Raw genomic sequence first — 18,061 nt, 5'->3', positions numbered from 1 at the left:
TAGTCATTGATGTGTTGGATTCAGCTGGTCCAGTAGGACCTGCTGATAGAGTGAAGATTTTTTTCTTCTTCTAATGTATGAAAAAGAGTAATGTTAGAAACTCATGCTCAGCATCTCTCTATCATTGGGTTGAAACTCAAGTGTTTTCCACCATTTAGGAAATATGTCCTCTAAACAGAGAATACGACACTACATAAATCTGTGGAAACTGCTTTAATTTGACACAGTAATATAGAGTGTGTTGCAAGTATCACTCTTGAGGAAATTGATTTGGACCCAATTCCATCTTGTTAACGACAGACAAAGACAATTTGTCTTGAAGATAGTTACTGGGACTCATTGAGATTAGTTGGTACAGCTATGTTCACCATTTGAGTGTTTTACCTTCAACTAAATTTGTTACGGTTCCATTAAGCACATTCAATTATAAAATACTATGATTAGTTTATGTGTGTACATATCTTGCCTGATACAAAGCGACCTGGATCGTTCTCAAATTTCTAAAAGTCGGGCAAATCCGAGAAATAATGATATTGGGAGCAAGCTAATGCAAAAGCCAGTTGATTCGAGTTCAAGCGAAAGTGCGACGATGTATCTATGCTATCTAGTTAAATTATTCTCATTTTATCATAGCACATTGTATTTTAGTTAACCTGTGATTGTGTCTATGAATTTCAGAGTCATTCTTCAGTTTTCACTGACGATGAAGGAGCAGCTGTTCACTTCAAAAACAAGTGGAAGTGAGAAACTACGAGCAGTTCATGCACAAAAGAAGGTTGGTGAATTACCTTTGTGCACGTAGTGGCTGAATTTTATGAATTTCACTTCTAATGTTCTTCTTATTTGAAATGCATTTGAAATCTCATTTAGATTATTCATGAAAGTAACACGACCATGTGAATATTAATATTAACATATCTTCACATAATCTTAGTTATAAACCTTCTACATCTGCTGATATACAATGCAGATACTTTGACATAGATGAGTATCTCAAAGTTAAAAGCAATGAAGATTTTCTGGCTGAGAAATGGAAGCAACACCAAACAATTAACTCAGGCTATCTCCTATGTAACATAAGATTGTTCTAGCTATATTACCATACTCCCTCCGGTCACTATTATAAGCAAATTTCTACTTTTTAGATTCATTCAATAAATGATGTATGTGGTCTATATTGTAGACCACATACATCATTTATTGAATGAACCTAAAAAGTCAAAATTTGCTTATAATAGTGACCGGAGGGAGTATATTTTAAGGCAATCATGTTGATAATAAATTACAAACATCATATGTGATACCATGTCAATATGTTGGATTTTGTGATTGCCTGCAATAGTTGAGTATATGTTTTGATTTACAATATAAGCACGCATTAGAACAATTTAAAAAGGACGACAATGATCTTACTAATTTTCAGCTCTCAATTTATTCGATTATTCCAGTAAAAAAAATTATATGATTAATATCTTGTCAAGAAAATAGATACCATGTCAGTATTTTCCTCACGTTGCAAAGTTGGACAACAGTTTGTTTAAGATTAAAACAAAAGTTGATTTTTATATTATGTTTTTGGTGAACTAAGAGTGAGAAGAACTGCAGGGATAAACGTAGACATTCCGACTAGGTCAGCTTCTTCAAGAACTCTCATCTTCTGCCACGCACTCATAAATATTATTAGAAAAATAGAGAAAAATTGTAGGAGAGAGGGGGGCCAAACCAAAACCTTCTGAAAAAAAACATAAAAAATTGACAGAAGAAAAAAGACAAATTCTCTTATAATTCATAGAAGCAAACGAACTAGGCGAACTCAGACTAGTGAGTGAAGATTGAAGAAAGATGAAAAGGTTGAGTAAAAGATAAAATTAGAAAAAGAAAAATCTATGGTGTAGCAAATAAATTTTGCAGGAAAACCTCTTTGAAGCCTGTAGAAAAAGAATTTATTTTGTAAAATAACACTGATAAAAAAGAAAAAAGGGAATATACAAAAATATTTTGAAAAGTAGGCACTATTTTGTTGCAGCGGGCTACTATAATTCTTCTACTTTTTTGCAATATTAAGATAGTTTATTATATTTAATTAGGTAATACTGATACTATGAACCGAAACGTACCAAAACTCTATACCTTTATACATACCGAATCATTCTCATGTTGCTTACTGCGAACACGTACTTGCACCGCGTGCAAACATGAATCACAAATTATGTGACTATGCATGGTCCATAGTCATAGCTGAAATGAACCTCTCATGATATAGCCCTTCATGTCGCTGCTTATGCAAGGCCGTTCCTACGAATCCGGAGGCTCAAAGAAGCCCGTAATAAAATAAAAACGTATTTTTTTTTAAAGAACAATGTTCTACTTAAAAATTTTAAATGATAAATACAAGATGTCGCATATATGCGATATACCCAAAGCTGAAAATCACTACCGTATACATGAGGAACCTCAGACCACCCTCCTAGAAAAACGCCCACCTAACTCCAAAAGCAAGATGACTCAATTCTAATAGGCCTAAAACAAGACAACAGAAGAGGAAAATGAAATGAAATCAAATCATGGAAGAAGAAAAGGAAAGTCCGATGGAGTGATGGTGATGGAACGCGTAGTATCAGAGAGAAAAAGAATAAGGAATTTTTTTTTTAATGGGGTAGTACTTAGTAGTACTACTATAAAAAAAAAAATTGAGGCTCATACTTTAAGGAGGCCCGGTTCCATTGAACTCCTTGTACACCCCAAGGTCCGGCCATGCAGTTATGTGTACCATCCCAACAAGCACTTAAGGTATTTTAACCTATTTGCAACATATAGATAGCCGTTGTTTTTTTATATGAAATAGAATTTGAACTTTTATTTTAGAATACTAATCACAAGTGTGTTTCTTTGGTTAAGTGAGGAACTGCAGTTTAAGGGTCAAAGATTTTACTGCCTCAAGAAAAATCTCTCAGACTCTTTTGTCCCAGGAATATTATTTTGTTGCCACAAACGTACTTTACAACAAAGCATATATTATAATACCGACAAAGCATATATATTATACATGATTATGCTTGCTATTGGATGTCCCCTTTTTATAACCTTAAACATGTAATTGTTACTAATTAACTACTAGTTTTTCATTTTTAAGGATGTGGTTCTAATTTATTGATATGGTCATTGGTACCTCGTAGTTACTTCCGCTCAACAACAGTTGCTGTATCACTTGGACCCATACGTTGCAAAGTCTTCATTGTATTTTGTATGATGTTGTAGTTTACATGAAAATTTTGTGCTTTTTATATGAAAGGTACTTTCATAAAAAATAGAATTCATTTATTTCAGTCTAAGAATATGGGTTCGATTCTTGAAATCGTTCATTAAGATGATACTTGAACTCTGATATAAAAACTAGATATGAAAGATCCTAACTTATATAGATTTCATGAAGCGTCTATTGTATGTCAGTTTGCTCTAATTACAATTAAAAAAAAATTAGGAAGATAATTTTTTTTATATACAATTAGAATTTAAAATCTTTCATGATCAGGCATGTTTTCAGGAAGAAAAATAATCAACACGTCTTAAAATTTAATCAATCATATATGAATGAGACAATGAACAATGATGTAATCATCAAATACTTAGATGACACATATCTACCAACTAGAGCCTGTCTAGCTCAGTTGGTAGAGCGCAAGGCTCTTAACCTTGTGGTCGTGGGTTCGAGCCCCACGGTGGGTGAAGGGTGAAAATTGATATTTTATCTTTTCATACGAACAAGCTTTCATTTCATACGAAATGCACTTCAACCCTTAAACTTCATTTTTATTTTTATTCATACGAACGAGCTTTCATTTCATACGAAATGCACTTCAACCCTTAAACTTCATTTTTATTTTTATTCATACGAACGAGCTTTCATTTCATACGAAATGCACTTCAACCCTTAAACTTCATTTTTATTTTTATTTTTTATTTGAGCAGTTCAGCCCTTAACTTTGTTTTTTTAGAGGTCCCTTGAACTTGTTTATCCTTGTGTTAACAATAGATATTTTTTTCTTTTCATACGAACGAGCTTTCATTTCATACAAAATGCACTTCAACCCTTAAACTTCATTTTTATTTTTATTTTTTATTTGAGCAGTTCAGCCCTTAACTTTGTTTTTTTTAGAGGTCCCTTGAACTTGTTTATCCTTGTGTTAACAATATAATTAAACTTTTTATATAGTTAATTGAACATTTATAGATAAGCTATCGGTTTCAGACTTGTAGAATACGTATATATTTTTTTAATTATTAAAATGCACACCTTTACTCAAATCAATAATTTCTAATGTAACAAAAAAAAATCAATAATTCACTCATATTAGTGGATGAAGGCAGCTAATGTTGTTTATGTTTTAGGGGTTCATAGCTGGTTGGCATGTCTGCTCGCTTGTTTGGGCATTGGCTAGCCTTGTCAGTTCTCTTTTCGGACCCTCTTTGTGAACTCTAGTTGCATTCTTTTGGCACGTCTTGTGCTGGAGATGCGATATTATTATTGTTAATATATTTCATTTTTGCCTCTTTAAAACTAAAATCAAGGAAAAAATATATATAATTATAATAGGAAAAAATACATTCCTTCAAAAAAAAGGAAAAATACATAATTTTTTAGTAGAAAAATTAGTATAATTAATGTTATAAGCAAATTAAACGCTAACATTAATTTAAGTAGTTTATATATATATATATATATATATATATATATATATATATATATATAATATTAGGATCAATTGACACTATGATGTCGAACTAAATAATACGACACATCTTGACCAAAAGAATAATATTAAAAAAAAAATTGCTAGGATGATGATGATGATAATATGACACCTTTAATAAGTCTTTACCACATAACCGTGTTACAAAATCTACCGTTAGATTGAAATTTATTATCACAAAGATCATATCTACAAAATTTTACATTAATCCAATATCATTTGTTATGACAACAAGATACATAAAAATTATCGTGTTTTTTCCTTCAAATTTTTTTTATCCTGTTTGATAAAAGTTCATAAAACGTTAATTTTGATGCAATTTATTGGCATATCAAATTATATCTGATTGATGTTGAATCTTGTAATACGGTTATGTTGTAAAGAATTACCGGATGTGTCATATATTAAGTTTGAAACCGATGAGACAATTGATCTATATTAAGTTTGACATTGCTAACATTGCTAAAACATGAGCACTATTAAAGTTTTATCTAGCCAAATTTTTTCATGTTTTATATTATATATTTTTTTAAAATGCTTTTAGAGTAGTCATTGTTACACTTACTATATATATATATATATATATATATATATATATATATATATATATATATAAGTGATAGCACAGTTGCATGTTTATCACTAACTATGTCCTTCAAAAATAAAATATCGCTGACTCCCAAAAAATTATACTATTTTATACTAAAGAGATACACTTAAATATGATTTTTTTTTTTATTTTCATTTTCGACACCATCCATCAAGCATTCTTTATCAACACCATCAAGCATTCTTTTGTATAAAAAAAAAAAAAAAAAAAAAACACCATCAAGCATATTATTTTTGTGCATGTGACTAAATAATTAGTAAATATTCTTCAGGAAAAAAATTCAATAATTTACTTTTTATACTATTATCTATTTGATTCTTTACAAATAAAATTATCTAATAATTTTCTTCGGGGAAACACTTGATTTTTAATGGTAATTGTACTGCCCAAACTTTTAAGACATTATTTATCTATTCTTATAAAAAGTGAGTTGATATATATTCTTTTAAGAAAACCATAATCAATCTTTTCATTCATCCGTTAAATTCAAGGTGTATATTGATATTCAATCTCATAACTTATTATTTTCATAAAGACGTAGAGCCCTTACTTTAGGCGTTTTTCTTTCTAACAAAAAAAAATGGTCAAACGATGTCTCACAAAGAATGAGGAACACAAGTTGATTAATGAATTTTGATCGCGATGCTACTTTACAAATTGACGATCCTACATCAATTACATGTCTTCAAGTCAACAGTGATTATTCATGATCAAGGAAGCCTAATATATTATGAACAATGAGGAAGACAAGGAATTATAGCTCTTGTTTCTATTGTTGTTCAACAATAAACAAAATCGAATTTGGATTTACGGTCAGAAAGTTATGCGTACTTTAGTGCTACTTTTAAATCTCGCTAATTTTGATCACCAAAGCAAGTACATTAAATTTGACTCTAATTATGTTTAAAAATAGCTCCAAGGTTTTTTAGGTTGAGTTTGCTGAGTAAAATATTGATCCAATTCATTTAGATAGGTTTAGGACAAGTTTGAGACAAGTTTAAAACTCCAAACCATGAAAATATCATAATCTGGTACAACAAAATCGACTTTTCTAACAATTATAGTGCTTCACTTTTTTTGTGATGCCTTGACATATATGTCTTATTGACACGTTCTTGGTGGTGTTCGAAAGCAAAGGAAAAATTCTGTAGAATTGATAGAAATAGTTATAAGCTAATGGTTAGATGTGAAATGACGGAGGTAACTTCTCACCTACAATATAATGTCATGACAACATGGAGGATTATCCAAATTAGGGCACATCATGTATTCTTCTTTGTGTGTGTTTGGTTTGGATGCATTAATTTAAAAGTGATTTTTACGAGTTAATGTTGTTTGGATAGTTTGAATAAAAATTGATTTTGATTGTAAAATGACCAAGTTATCCTTTTAATTGTTGTATTTGACTAAATATCACATTCTTTTTTTTTTTTTTGGTCAAACTAAATATCATATTCTATTTTAGATAATTATTTCAACTTAGCTAAATTTATAGATGGATTTCAACTTCTATATAAAGCATAACTCTTTTTTAACATTATTTCATTTATTTTTTCATTAAGTTTTTTTTTTTTTTGGTAAGAATTCATTAAGTTAATTTAACTTTTGTAACAATGATAATAAAAATAAAGATCCTCTCAACAAAAAAATAAATAAATAATAGAAATGGTACTCCCAGCAACGTAGAACGGACGAATAATGAGAAGCTATGCATACCCATCAATGCGTTCTTTGATTTAAATTCCATGTATTATGATATTTTGCTCTTCTCAGTGTTTCAATTTAGGGTTAAATATGTTTTTAGTCCCTACATTTTGTCCCCCTTTAAAGAATAGTCCCTACATTTCATTAAATGTTTTTAAAATCCTCACATTTTTTCTCTGTTACCATAATTAGTCCTCGCCGTCAATTTCTTAACAGAATACTGACGTGGCATCAAGTGGGCCCCAATTAATGCTTGATTTTAATATTTATTTGATTTATTAAATAAAACAATTAAAAATAATAATAAAATTCATCTTCTTTCTCCTTCCTTCAACATCAACCACCCACATCACCCCCTCCGTCTTCATCTTCTCCCAGCCACCGCCATCACTTCCACCTTCAAAATCTGAAGGAAAAGAAACCCTAATAATGAAGAGAGAGAAAACCATAATCCCCCTTTAACCCCTTCCTTTCTCTCACGTTCAGCCATCGTATTTTCCCCTTTGTTCTTGCTATTTCATTAACCCATAAAACTCCCAATGCATGGGACTTAAACTCACTTCTCCTCCTTCTACCTCCTCCTCTGTTTTTTTTTTTAATTTATGTTTTCAACATTCACAATCAAAACCGACACTCTCACTAATTCAAAATTGGGAATTAGGTTTTGCTCATTTGACATTTTCCCTTCTTGTTTTTGCTGGGATTTTTTCAACTTCAACAATCAAAATCCATAACCGAAAATTGTAAAAGAACTATAACGGGGTGTTTAGGGGTGCGAGGAAAGAGTTGTGTGATGGTGGCATTCGAATTGGACAAGAAGGAGGACTTGGTGGACGAATTGGCAGAGAGTTGAGGTGAAGGAGAGTGGTTGTGGGGTTGAGCCACCAAAGGAAAATCATGTGTTTGTTTATGGGTTTAAAGCTTTTTTTTTTTTTTTCCTTTCTGGGTTTGAATTGGGTGGCTGGAAAGGGATGAGGCTGGCTAGGATGAAGAGTTGAGGTGAAGGAGAGTGGTTGTTGGGGACCACTCTGTGTCACATATGCACACGTGCAGCCTTGTTATACGCCAAGTAAAAAAACGTGGGACTTACATTGTGCCACCGTTAGTTAAATTGACGGTAAGGACTAAACATGCTAACGAAGAAAAAATATAGGGAGTTTAAAAACATTTATTAAAAGGTAGGGACTATTCTTAAAAGTCCCTCTAAATGTAGGGACCAAAAACATATTTAACCCTTCAATTTATTATGATTTGGAGTTGGTATTGGAGGGGCAAATATGTGAAATCAGAATATATATGCTTTATCTTTTGTTTATGAAAGGTGTTTTGTGGAGAATCGATTTGCAGAAGCTACAAGGAGTAGCTTCAGATAGAATTGAGTTTGGGTGCTAGAATTGATTTTGAAAATAGTGACCCAAACACTAACTTCTTACTTCTTACTCCCTCCGGTCACATTTATAAGCAAAAATGTACTTTTTAGGTTCATTGAATATATAATATATTTGATCTGCATATTGACCAAATACATTAAGTATTGAATGAATTTAAAAAGTACATTTTTACTTATAAACGTGACTAGAGGGAGTACGTTTTAACATACTCAAAACGGCGTTTGAAGCCAGCCACCGCACAACCAAACGAGTGCTTTAATTAGTATGTATAGAATTAGTTGCTTAATTAAAAGCATCATTCTGTTATTTAGTTTCCCTCTCATTATTTTGCCTTTTCCATAAAAGAAAAAAACCAAACACAGCCTTAACATCAATGTCGTTATACAAGCCAAAATATCTACTAAGTACTTTTGTGTACAGACGAAAGAAAAATCAGAGCAATTAAGCAATCTTGATTTACCAACAACCATGAATGGTGTCTTCATTAACTACTGCATTTACTAGTGGGTCACCTTGTTACTTGTCATCAACCATCAACCTACGTCTACTCTTCTTTACGTGTTATTCTCTCACCGACATTATATGGTGTCAAATTAATTTTGTCCCAAAATAAATACTTCCTCCATTTCAAAATAAGTGTCGCTTTAGCCAATTGCACACAGATTAAGGAATGGAATAAAGTAGTCAAATGTCATAGCAATTTTACCAAATTATCCTAATCAACTACACCCTCCGGTCACTAATATAAGCAAAACTCTACTTTCTAGATTCATTCAATTAATGATGTATGTAGTCTTTATTATAGGCTACGTACATCATTTATTGAATGAATCTAGAAAGTGGATTTTTGCTTATATTAGTGACCGGAGGGTGTATTGATTTGTTTTTCATTAAAGAAAAAATAATATTTTGGAACTAGTGTAACATAGTATTAATTGAAGGGTACAATTGAAAAGAAAAAGTTATTATTGCATTGAAAACTGAAAGTGACATTCATTTTGAAACAATTTTTTTAGCTAAAACGACACTCATTTTGAAACGGAGAGAGTAGTTTTAAAATTAAGGGTCCTGCTAACCGGTGCCCTGGGGCACTGGATAAGCATACCATAAAAGAGAATTATTACCATAAAAGGAAACTGTTTTTGACTTTATTATAAATTAATTACACAATTTCAATGCATTAACTACTATATAGTTTCCTTTTTCATGGGACACCGGTTAGCATTTCCCTAAAATTAATTAACTAAATTATTTGAAAAATATATTTGATTAACCATAGGTGAGTACGTTTGATATTGAAAAATATATACTATCCTTCAAAAAAATTATCAATATCGAACTATTTTCGTAACATGGCGTATTTGATTCAAGTCTCACTTGGTTGGGTTATGTATGATTAGGCATATTCGAATTAAAATTTGTTAGATACTCTGCATGCATTGCTTAGCATAGTAGATCAACTTGAAGGGTGCGTTACATCAAAAAATAAATAGCTTGAAGGGTGAGTGACGCCGACGGGTACCACTTGGCACTTTACCAAAATTATGGGTCTTTACATGTTTGGACGCGTTACATTTTTTTTTTTTTTACTTAAAAAACGACATTCATTAATCCCTTCGGTCTTATTTATAAAAAATATTTGATTTTTTTGATTCATTGCATAAATCATGTATTTAGTCAATATTCTATACAATACAAATGTAACAATAAAAAAGAATGAATTTGCAAATAAAAAAGATGAATCAATGAACAAGTTCACAACATTCATGTTAATAATATAATACCACAAAGTACTCAAGCCTGCAAAAATAACCATATCTAAATCTCCAAAATACATGTAGCTTCGGAGATGTAACGTTGAAGACATCAAAGTCATTGATTGAATCTTTTCTTGATCGAAGCTAATCTGACAATTTGAATCGAATAAAACGAGAAAAATAAACAACTTCGCACAAAGACAACAAATAAAACAACGTCGCACTAAGACAATGAATTCACAAAAGAAAAAATAAGCAGATGTGAAAATCACTTATTTGCATAAAATGGAAGGAGACAAATATTTAGAAGGGTGATTTGGAGTCAAAAATCGATTCTAAACCACCCCTTTGATGGATGAAGGAAAAATGACTAAGATTTTAGACGCCGCCTCACAAGAAAGAAGGACATTAGTTAACCAACATTTTTACTAAATTAAATTTCTTTTATTTAAATTTTTTATATGAATTAGGCTACAAACCAGTTAGGACAAAACTTAAGACTCAACGAACATATCATTCACACAAGATGTTTTACACAAAAAGTTGAACACGGCATTTTAAGTGAGTTAACTCATTCTCAATTAAGACAATGGCTATATTAGTCAAGGTTAAAAAGAACCAAATTCATTCACGGAAGACAGTATCGTCAACTAATCGTGACGTGATCACATGTACTGCAGAACTTTTTCCAAATAAAAATGGAAGAGAAGTCATGCCATATAAATGAAGGGATGGTTTCATTTCTTATGTTTTAAGAAAATGATTTACATTGTTTACTAAATTGGTGTCACGTGAATTATCTTCTTTCTATTTCCACACATGAACTAATGATAATAATTAACTAAAAAATATAAGAACATTTCTCCAAATTGAAAATGTTCCCCATTATTAATTTAAAATGTTTCTTGATCAATTGAAACCTTCCGATAGAAAGAGATAGAAAATGTGATATGATAAATCAAGTTGGTGATGTAACAGAAAAAGAGAGAGAGAAAATAAGTTGTTGACTTAATATATGAAACTGTGGAATGTTAAAATATATAATAGTTGTTATTGATTATTGAAGGTAGTGCTTTATTACAACATTGCTAACAACGGAAAATACTTCAGTGCCATAACAATGGTGCTATAGAACCAATCCTGGCCGTTGATGTGTGTGGATGTGTGTGTGATGTGTGTGTGTGTGGTGGAGATGCAATGGTATGGTGCCATTGGTGCCATTAATGGCACCAAAGTGGAATCCGCTAACAACTATATGAAAACTCAAATTTAAACATACGTTTGGTATCATAGTTGATGTGTCAAAATCATGGCGACCTACCATGATATTTCAAAAACTACACTGTTTAACTTATGTAAAATCATGATGGATCGCCATAATTCTATCACATCCATCATAATACAAAACATGTCCTAATATGATCGAAATAGATTTTCAATTCAATATCTTTAGAATAAACTAATTAATCAAGAGTGATTCTATATAACATACTCTAATCATAATATACAGGTACCCCAACATTCTATAGTATTCTTTATTCTTATACACTTTGCTCTTTGAGGTACACAATTTGTACCCAAAATTGCACTTTGCTCTTAAGGGTACACAATTTGTACCCAAAATCAAAGAAGAGATATTATACACTAATTATGATCACAACTCCAAGTTGTTTTTTAAAAATTGACTTTATCTATAACCTAAGTAAAAAAAAAAAAAATCCAGACCCTAATCTAATCTAAAGAGAAACATAACAATTTCTAATATCGTCGAAACTGCAATGCAACTGCAATTGAGACCGCATCAGCAATTCATCGTGACCGTGCCCTTGACCCGGCGATTAGGTCGGGGCAAGAGGAAGAACAATCCATTGATTCACTCTCTTCAACCATCCTCCTTTCACTTTTCCCAACAAAATACATCCTCACATAAAAATGAATAAAAATAACAAGAACAGCAGTGTTAAGAATGGAATTGAAAACCCAAGCACCCATTCCATTGCAACCACCAACTTCAAAAAAGAAATGAAGCAAAAAAACACCAACATGACACGCCACGTTACAACCCAACAACAGAATCTGACAGTTCAAAACAAACGGAAAACACGCAGATCGAAGACCAATAGCTGTCCAAAATCTATAACCATAAACAAGAGAGTAAACAAGTGTTGCAAACAGAATCGCAAGAACTTGAAAAGACTGTGAAAATTCAAGCCATAGAAAAGAAACCAACGTTGAAACTGAATGGTTCACAAGTTGATAAAAAGACAACCTACGACGATGTAGAATGGTTAAGATTGTTCTCAACATGTGTAGAAAACGTGATAGATAGTAAACGTAAGACCAAAAGAAGACACGACCAGAAGGTCGTGTACCTAAGGGGAAACAAAGGAGCCATCGAAGTGGGGTTTTGGAACGATGCCAGAACCATTGTGTGTCACGGATTTCTGATACGGCGGAGATTAGTGTACCGGTGAAGATTGTGGCGGAGATGAGAGACATGGTGAGGCTGTGGAGGGCGGGGATGGGTCCTAGAGGGATGTGACGGCGGTTGGGAAAGAGGAGAGAGAGTGAGAGGTGGAGGAAGAGAGAGAGGATGAGGTAGGTGGCTATGGAGGTGATGAGGAAAGACCATGTTGAACCCCATGAATGACTGTGGCTCCAACGGAATGAGATGATTGATGGGTGTTCTGAGAGGTAGTAGATAAGGGTTCCGATGGTTGTTAACGGTGGTGATGACGGTGGTTTAGCCATGGTGGTGGTGGTTTACATTAGTGGGAGTATTAGTTGTTTGTTTAGTTGAGAATTGTTGGAACTTGTGAGAAGATAGAGAAATAGCGTTGAAAGTGAGGAATGAGGAAGATAATAAAGAAATGAAGAAATTGGGAGGTTACTTTGTCAGTGGGAAGGGATTTTATTTTTAGGGAGATTAAAAACAAGAGGAGGAAGATGGTTTTAACGTGGCTGAGTTTGGTTGGATGTTTTGGAGCAAGCCTTTGTCACGTGTGAAATGAAAATTACTCCATTTATTAAGGAGAAACCATGGAATTGATCTTTTAGTAAGGTACTCTCAAATTAGTCTTTGACTTTTTTAATATTTCAATTTATTTACTTTGTCAAAAGTTTATAAATTAAGTCTTACATCATGCGACAAAATCAAAGAGAAAGAGATATACTAATTGAGAAAAGAAATGATATTTGTACAATCATTTAAGATAATTTTTTCAATCATACTTGCATTATGCTTTTATTCTCTTTCCGTCCTACAATAGACGACTCATTTGAAAATGTGCAATTTTGACATAACTTACTTTGACCATATTTTTCTACTAATATACAAAGATAAATAATATCATATAAGATGTCGTTAGATTCGTCTCGATGAGTATTTTCAAAATATCAAATTTTTATAATTTTTTATAATAGATTGGTAAAGTTATTTATGATCAAAATCATGCATTGGTGTGTATGATGAGGTCAACTGTGTTATTTAATATGAGACGGAGGGAGTAATCTTCAAGAAGTACTCCTACATTTATGTTTTTACCCTTAGAAACTATATATATATAAAAAAAACAGTTTTACCCCTTTGTCATTTGACTTCACCATCACAAAATATTTTTAGTAAAAGTTTTCTAGAATTGGAAATAGGAAAACATGGAAAAAAAAAATTCGGAATTTTAGCAAACTATATCTAATCTTTTGAAATCAATTCTCATGAATTTTAGGAGAAATGGTATGGGGTTAAAATAGAGAAACTTCAATTGTATTTTACACTCTTTAAAGCTCAAATTTGGTTAAGGGTTTTCAGTTAATTTTTTTATATAATATTAACGGAAAGACAGGCACTCACGTGTCTGATTTCCGCTCTTTTTATCGTGCTAACGTGTGTGGATTATCAACGATATTTTATAAAAATTTGCGTGTAAACGACAAACAATATTATATATATATATATATATATATATATATATATATATATATTAAAAGTATAAGTATAGATATTTGTGACTTTCAAAGGTAACAAACTCAACAAATCATTTATTTTTTGGAACTCAACAAATCATCTTTATCTTTTGAAATGACAACAATAATATTAGAAATATAACAAAAATTCTTATCTTTTTTAATAACAACAACAATATAACATTATTATTAAAAAAATTATTTAAAGGTATAATTGGAATAAAATAAACCAGCCCAAAATCCTTCAAAAACACCATATAGTATAGATATTAAGTGATATGATATATTAAATAATATTTTACATTGAATTTATCAAAATCCCATGTTTTAGGATTTATGATAACTATAATACTTACAAGAATAAAATAACTATAATACTTTTTTTTTTTGACAAAAAAATAACTATAATACTTGTTTCCCTTAAAAGAATAAAATAATAGTTATTTTTGGTAAATAGCTATAACATTAATACGGATTTCATTCACAATAATTGTTTTGTTTTTGGAAACAATTCAGTGTTCACTTTCATTGTTTTGTTTTTCGTAGGGATGACAAAAAAATCCTCACCCGTGGATATCCGCAGATAAAATCTGTCACGGGTACGGAGCGGATACTTTTATGGGTATTCATGGATAAAATAAACGGATTTTTTAACTACCCGTTAATTAATGGATAAGGATACGGATTTAATGGTATCCACACCCGCGGATATCCATACCCGCTATTAAACCGAGTAAATTACATAAATAACCTCAATATCATTTAACTTTCTAAGAAAACACCCTAGGTATTGTGAGTGTTATTAGTTATTACGCTCCTTTAAAAGGAAGTGAAAGTGATTGAAATTGTTGAAGCAAAAATTTTGTTTTTATTGAATATGATGAGCTTTACTTATGTTTCTCTTAAATCAAAGAACTTTACTTTTATTAAAGAGGAATGATATTTTGACATCAATTTTAAACAACTTTTTAGGGACAACTTTTTTCCTCCATTCTTATTGGACAATAACAATAGAGAGAGAAAAAGGAAGAGAGAGAACAAAGGTATAATGAGAGTATGAAAGAGAGTTGTCTCAAAAGTTGTTGAAAATTGGTTGTCAAAATATCATTCCTCTTTATTAAATGTAAAGGACTTTATTTACTATATTTTTGTTGAGTCAATGATCTTTGTTGTTATTGTAATGTATGAATATTATGTTTTGCTAAAAAGAAAAGAAAATGCATGTGAAGAACCTTTGTTTCTAAATTTTAGCTATAGAAAAAAAAATCAAACAAATTTTTTATTTTATTTTTATAAATGTTATCCATGGATATCTGACCAAAACCTGCGGATACCTCAAAATCCGCAGATTACCCGCTAAACGAATATCCGCGCGGATATGGATATGGTACGGATTTCATATTTATTAACATAGCAGACACGGATATCACACTATTCGCATTCATGAACATCCATTTACATCACTAGTTTTTGGCCACTTTGTTTTTGAAAGAAAAAAAAAAGTTGTTTCTGGACTATTCACTTTAATTGTTAAAACATGTATATCGTTTCTTTCGAATAAGATAAAAATGAAGACATCAGGATGAATGGAGGGACAGTTTCAGGGTGGTCCAATGGGCATGGCCACTCTTACTTTTTATAATGAGTAAATATTTGTATACGTATATTGAAATGAAAAAATTATATAAAAAGTAAGAGTGGTTGTGGTAGACCTTGAAACCATGTAGAATTGATGTTGAGTCTTCATCAATTCTACATAAATGTAAAGGACTCCATTTCAATATAAATAACTGACCAAAACCTGCGGATACATCAAACACTATTAAGAAAGAAACAAATGCTAACAATGCTCCTAAAAGCACGAATAAAAAAAATATAAATAATGATTTGAAAGTTGTATATTGTATTAATTTAAAGTTAAAAGTTATTCTTTTTAAGAGAATATTCATATATTACTTGTTTAATATGTTATTTTTATAGAAACAAAATCAACTCATTTCATTGATAATAATTGTCTCAATACAAGATAACATATGATCATGAACGTGGAAAATGACATAAGATAATGTCATCCTAGCTAACAAGTGGACAACATTATTTGTATGTCTCCTAATGAAACTTATCTTAGAAGTTTTGGTAAAATCTGAGTGAAGCTTTACAAATCTCAAAAATAGGTCCAAACGTAGAATTGATGTTGAGTCTCCTAGATATACCAGCAACCCCTTGCTTACAATCAAATTTGATAGACACCTAAGATAAACCCATATTACCAAGCCACTTTATTTAATCCCCTTGCTTTCGCCTTATGAGGTTGTGGTAGACCTTGAAACCATGTTGTTCTAGCCTTATATACTATTTGTGCCTCCCTCTAAGACACATCCCTACCCCTATTGCATAACTGTTCCTTGAAAATTTATGTATCAACATTATGTTTTACCTCTCCCTCCTATGGACTTCTCCACCCACCTTGGTCTTGACTTATTGTCTTGCTCCTACATTACTCACCTCCACCTCGTTGTCCTTTGTGTTCATGAACCTGCTACCGTTGAAGCAATGTGTCTCGCGCCATGTCCACAGATATGTGTGGGCTCTTATCGATATCGCTCCATAGCTAGTCATTCCTCTCTTCCATATGCACCACAACGTCAGAGACCAGTTTCTTCCCATACCGCTTCTAATGCACCACAACTAAAGAAAATATGTTAATCAATTTCAAACAAATTTCCATAAATCACACACTGATCGCTACATTAAACACCGCTTGTTTGATGCGGATATCTCATTGGTAAACATCCTCCCGCCATTCTCCACATAAAGACCTTCACTTTTTGAGGTATTTTAAGGCTCTGTTTGTTTTCCAGTTCCCCTTCACTAATTTTTCCATAATATAACGATGTGATGGACTAACAATGTGTCACCATGAGGATTGAATCTCCATATTCTTTTGTCGTCATCCACCTTGTCAATGATGGGCATCAATATTATATGTTGCATGTCTCTAATGTTAAACAAGATATTGATCATATCGGTTTTCCACACATGTGCATTATGATCAATCAAGTCACCTATACCAGTAGATCATCCATTCCCATAAACATAGAGCACATCGCAAAGCTCCGGTCACTGTCACGAATCCAAGGATCAAACTACACCCTTATTTTTTATTTGTACCCAAACATCAATTGTGGTCGTTGGTAAAGTCCCATCCATCTTACCCATTCTTCATTAAACTCCAACTTCCTCATCTTCCCCTGAACAAAATTCCAATTTACCCGATCATATGATTTTCTTGATATCAATCTTTAGGACCATTTCACCTTTCTTCATGCGGGCTTTGCACTTCATATGACGTAAAACTTCTGACGCAACCAAAACATTGTCAAGAAGATTACATATGTGTTCCCACAAAAGCAAATTGCTCTTGTGAAATGCATTTCAGAAGAATCCTCTTTAGTCTATTTGTTAATACTTTAGAAATTATTTTATAAAGTACATTACTAAGAGATATTGCCCTTAAATATCACATATCGACTATGGATTATCCTCTTCAGTATGAGCGCAATGTTTGTTTCAACAGGTTCTTATTGGAAACTCACCTAGATTCAACCATAACACGACACACATATGTAATCTTAGAACACGTGTTAATATCATCCTTAAAAGTAAGTTAAGATTAGTAGAATCACAGATAAAATCTGAAGTCCTTGTTTTAATATTAGAAAATATATATTTAGTATCTTTTATATTATATCAAAATATCTTAGAGTATGTCTTAAGATTATTTATTAGCTAACGAAAAGACAGACATCCCATGATCGTTTATATGTATGTTTTATTATATTTTGTTTTATTTTTTTTGTTATTTTTTATTTTAAACTTGTCGCA

At 31.6% G+C, this 18,061-nt stretch overlaps 1 non-coding gene and 1 pseudogene across 2 annotated transcripts; one reads left to right on the top strand and one right to left on the bottom strand.

Moving 5' to 3' along the window:
• The first annotated feature begins 3,653 nt into the window (after window positions 1-3,653).
• Window positions 3,654-3,726, top strand: TRNAK-CUU (transfer RNA lysine (anticodon CUU)). Its single transcript has one exon. It is a non-coding gene; the product is annotated as a tRNA-Lys (tRNA).
• A 7,950-nt stretch (window positions 3,727-11,676) lies between these two features.
• LOC146900881 (fatty acid elongase 3-like pseudogene) lies at window positions 11,677-13,107 on the bottom strand (annotated as a pseudogene). The gene has a single exon (XR_015022419.1). The product of XR_015022419.1 is annotated as a fatty acid elongase 3-like pseudogene (transcript).
• Window positions 13,108-18,061: the final 4,954 nt, after the last annotated feature.

The sequence above is a fragment of the Medicago sativa genome, chromosome 8 (assembly GCF_051527215.1).
Source record: "Medicago sativa cultivar Bolivia chromosome 8, Bolivia_mono, whole genome shotgun sequence".
In the NCBI taxonomy this organism is placed as follows: domain Eukaryota; kingdom Viridiplantae; phylum Streptophyta; class Magnoliopsida; order Fabales; family Fabaceae; genus Medicago; species Medicago sativa.
Note: the sequence above shows the minus strand (reverse complement) of the source record. Positions and strands in the feature narration are given on the sequence as shown.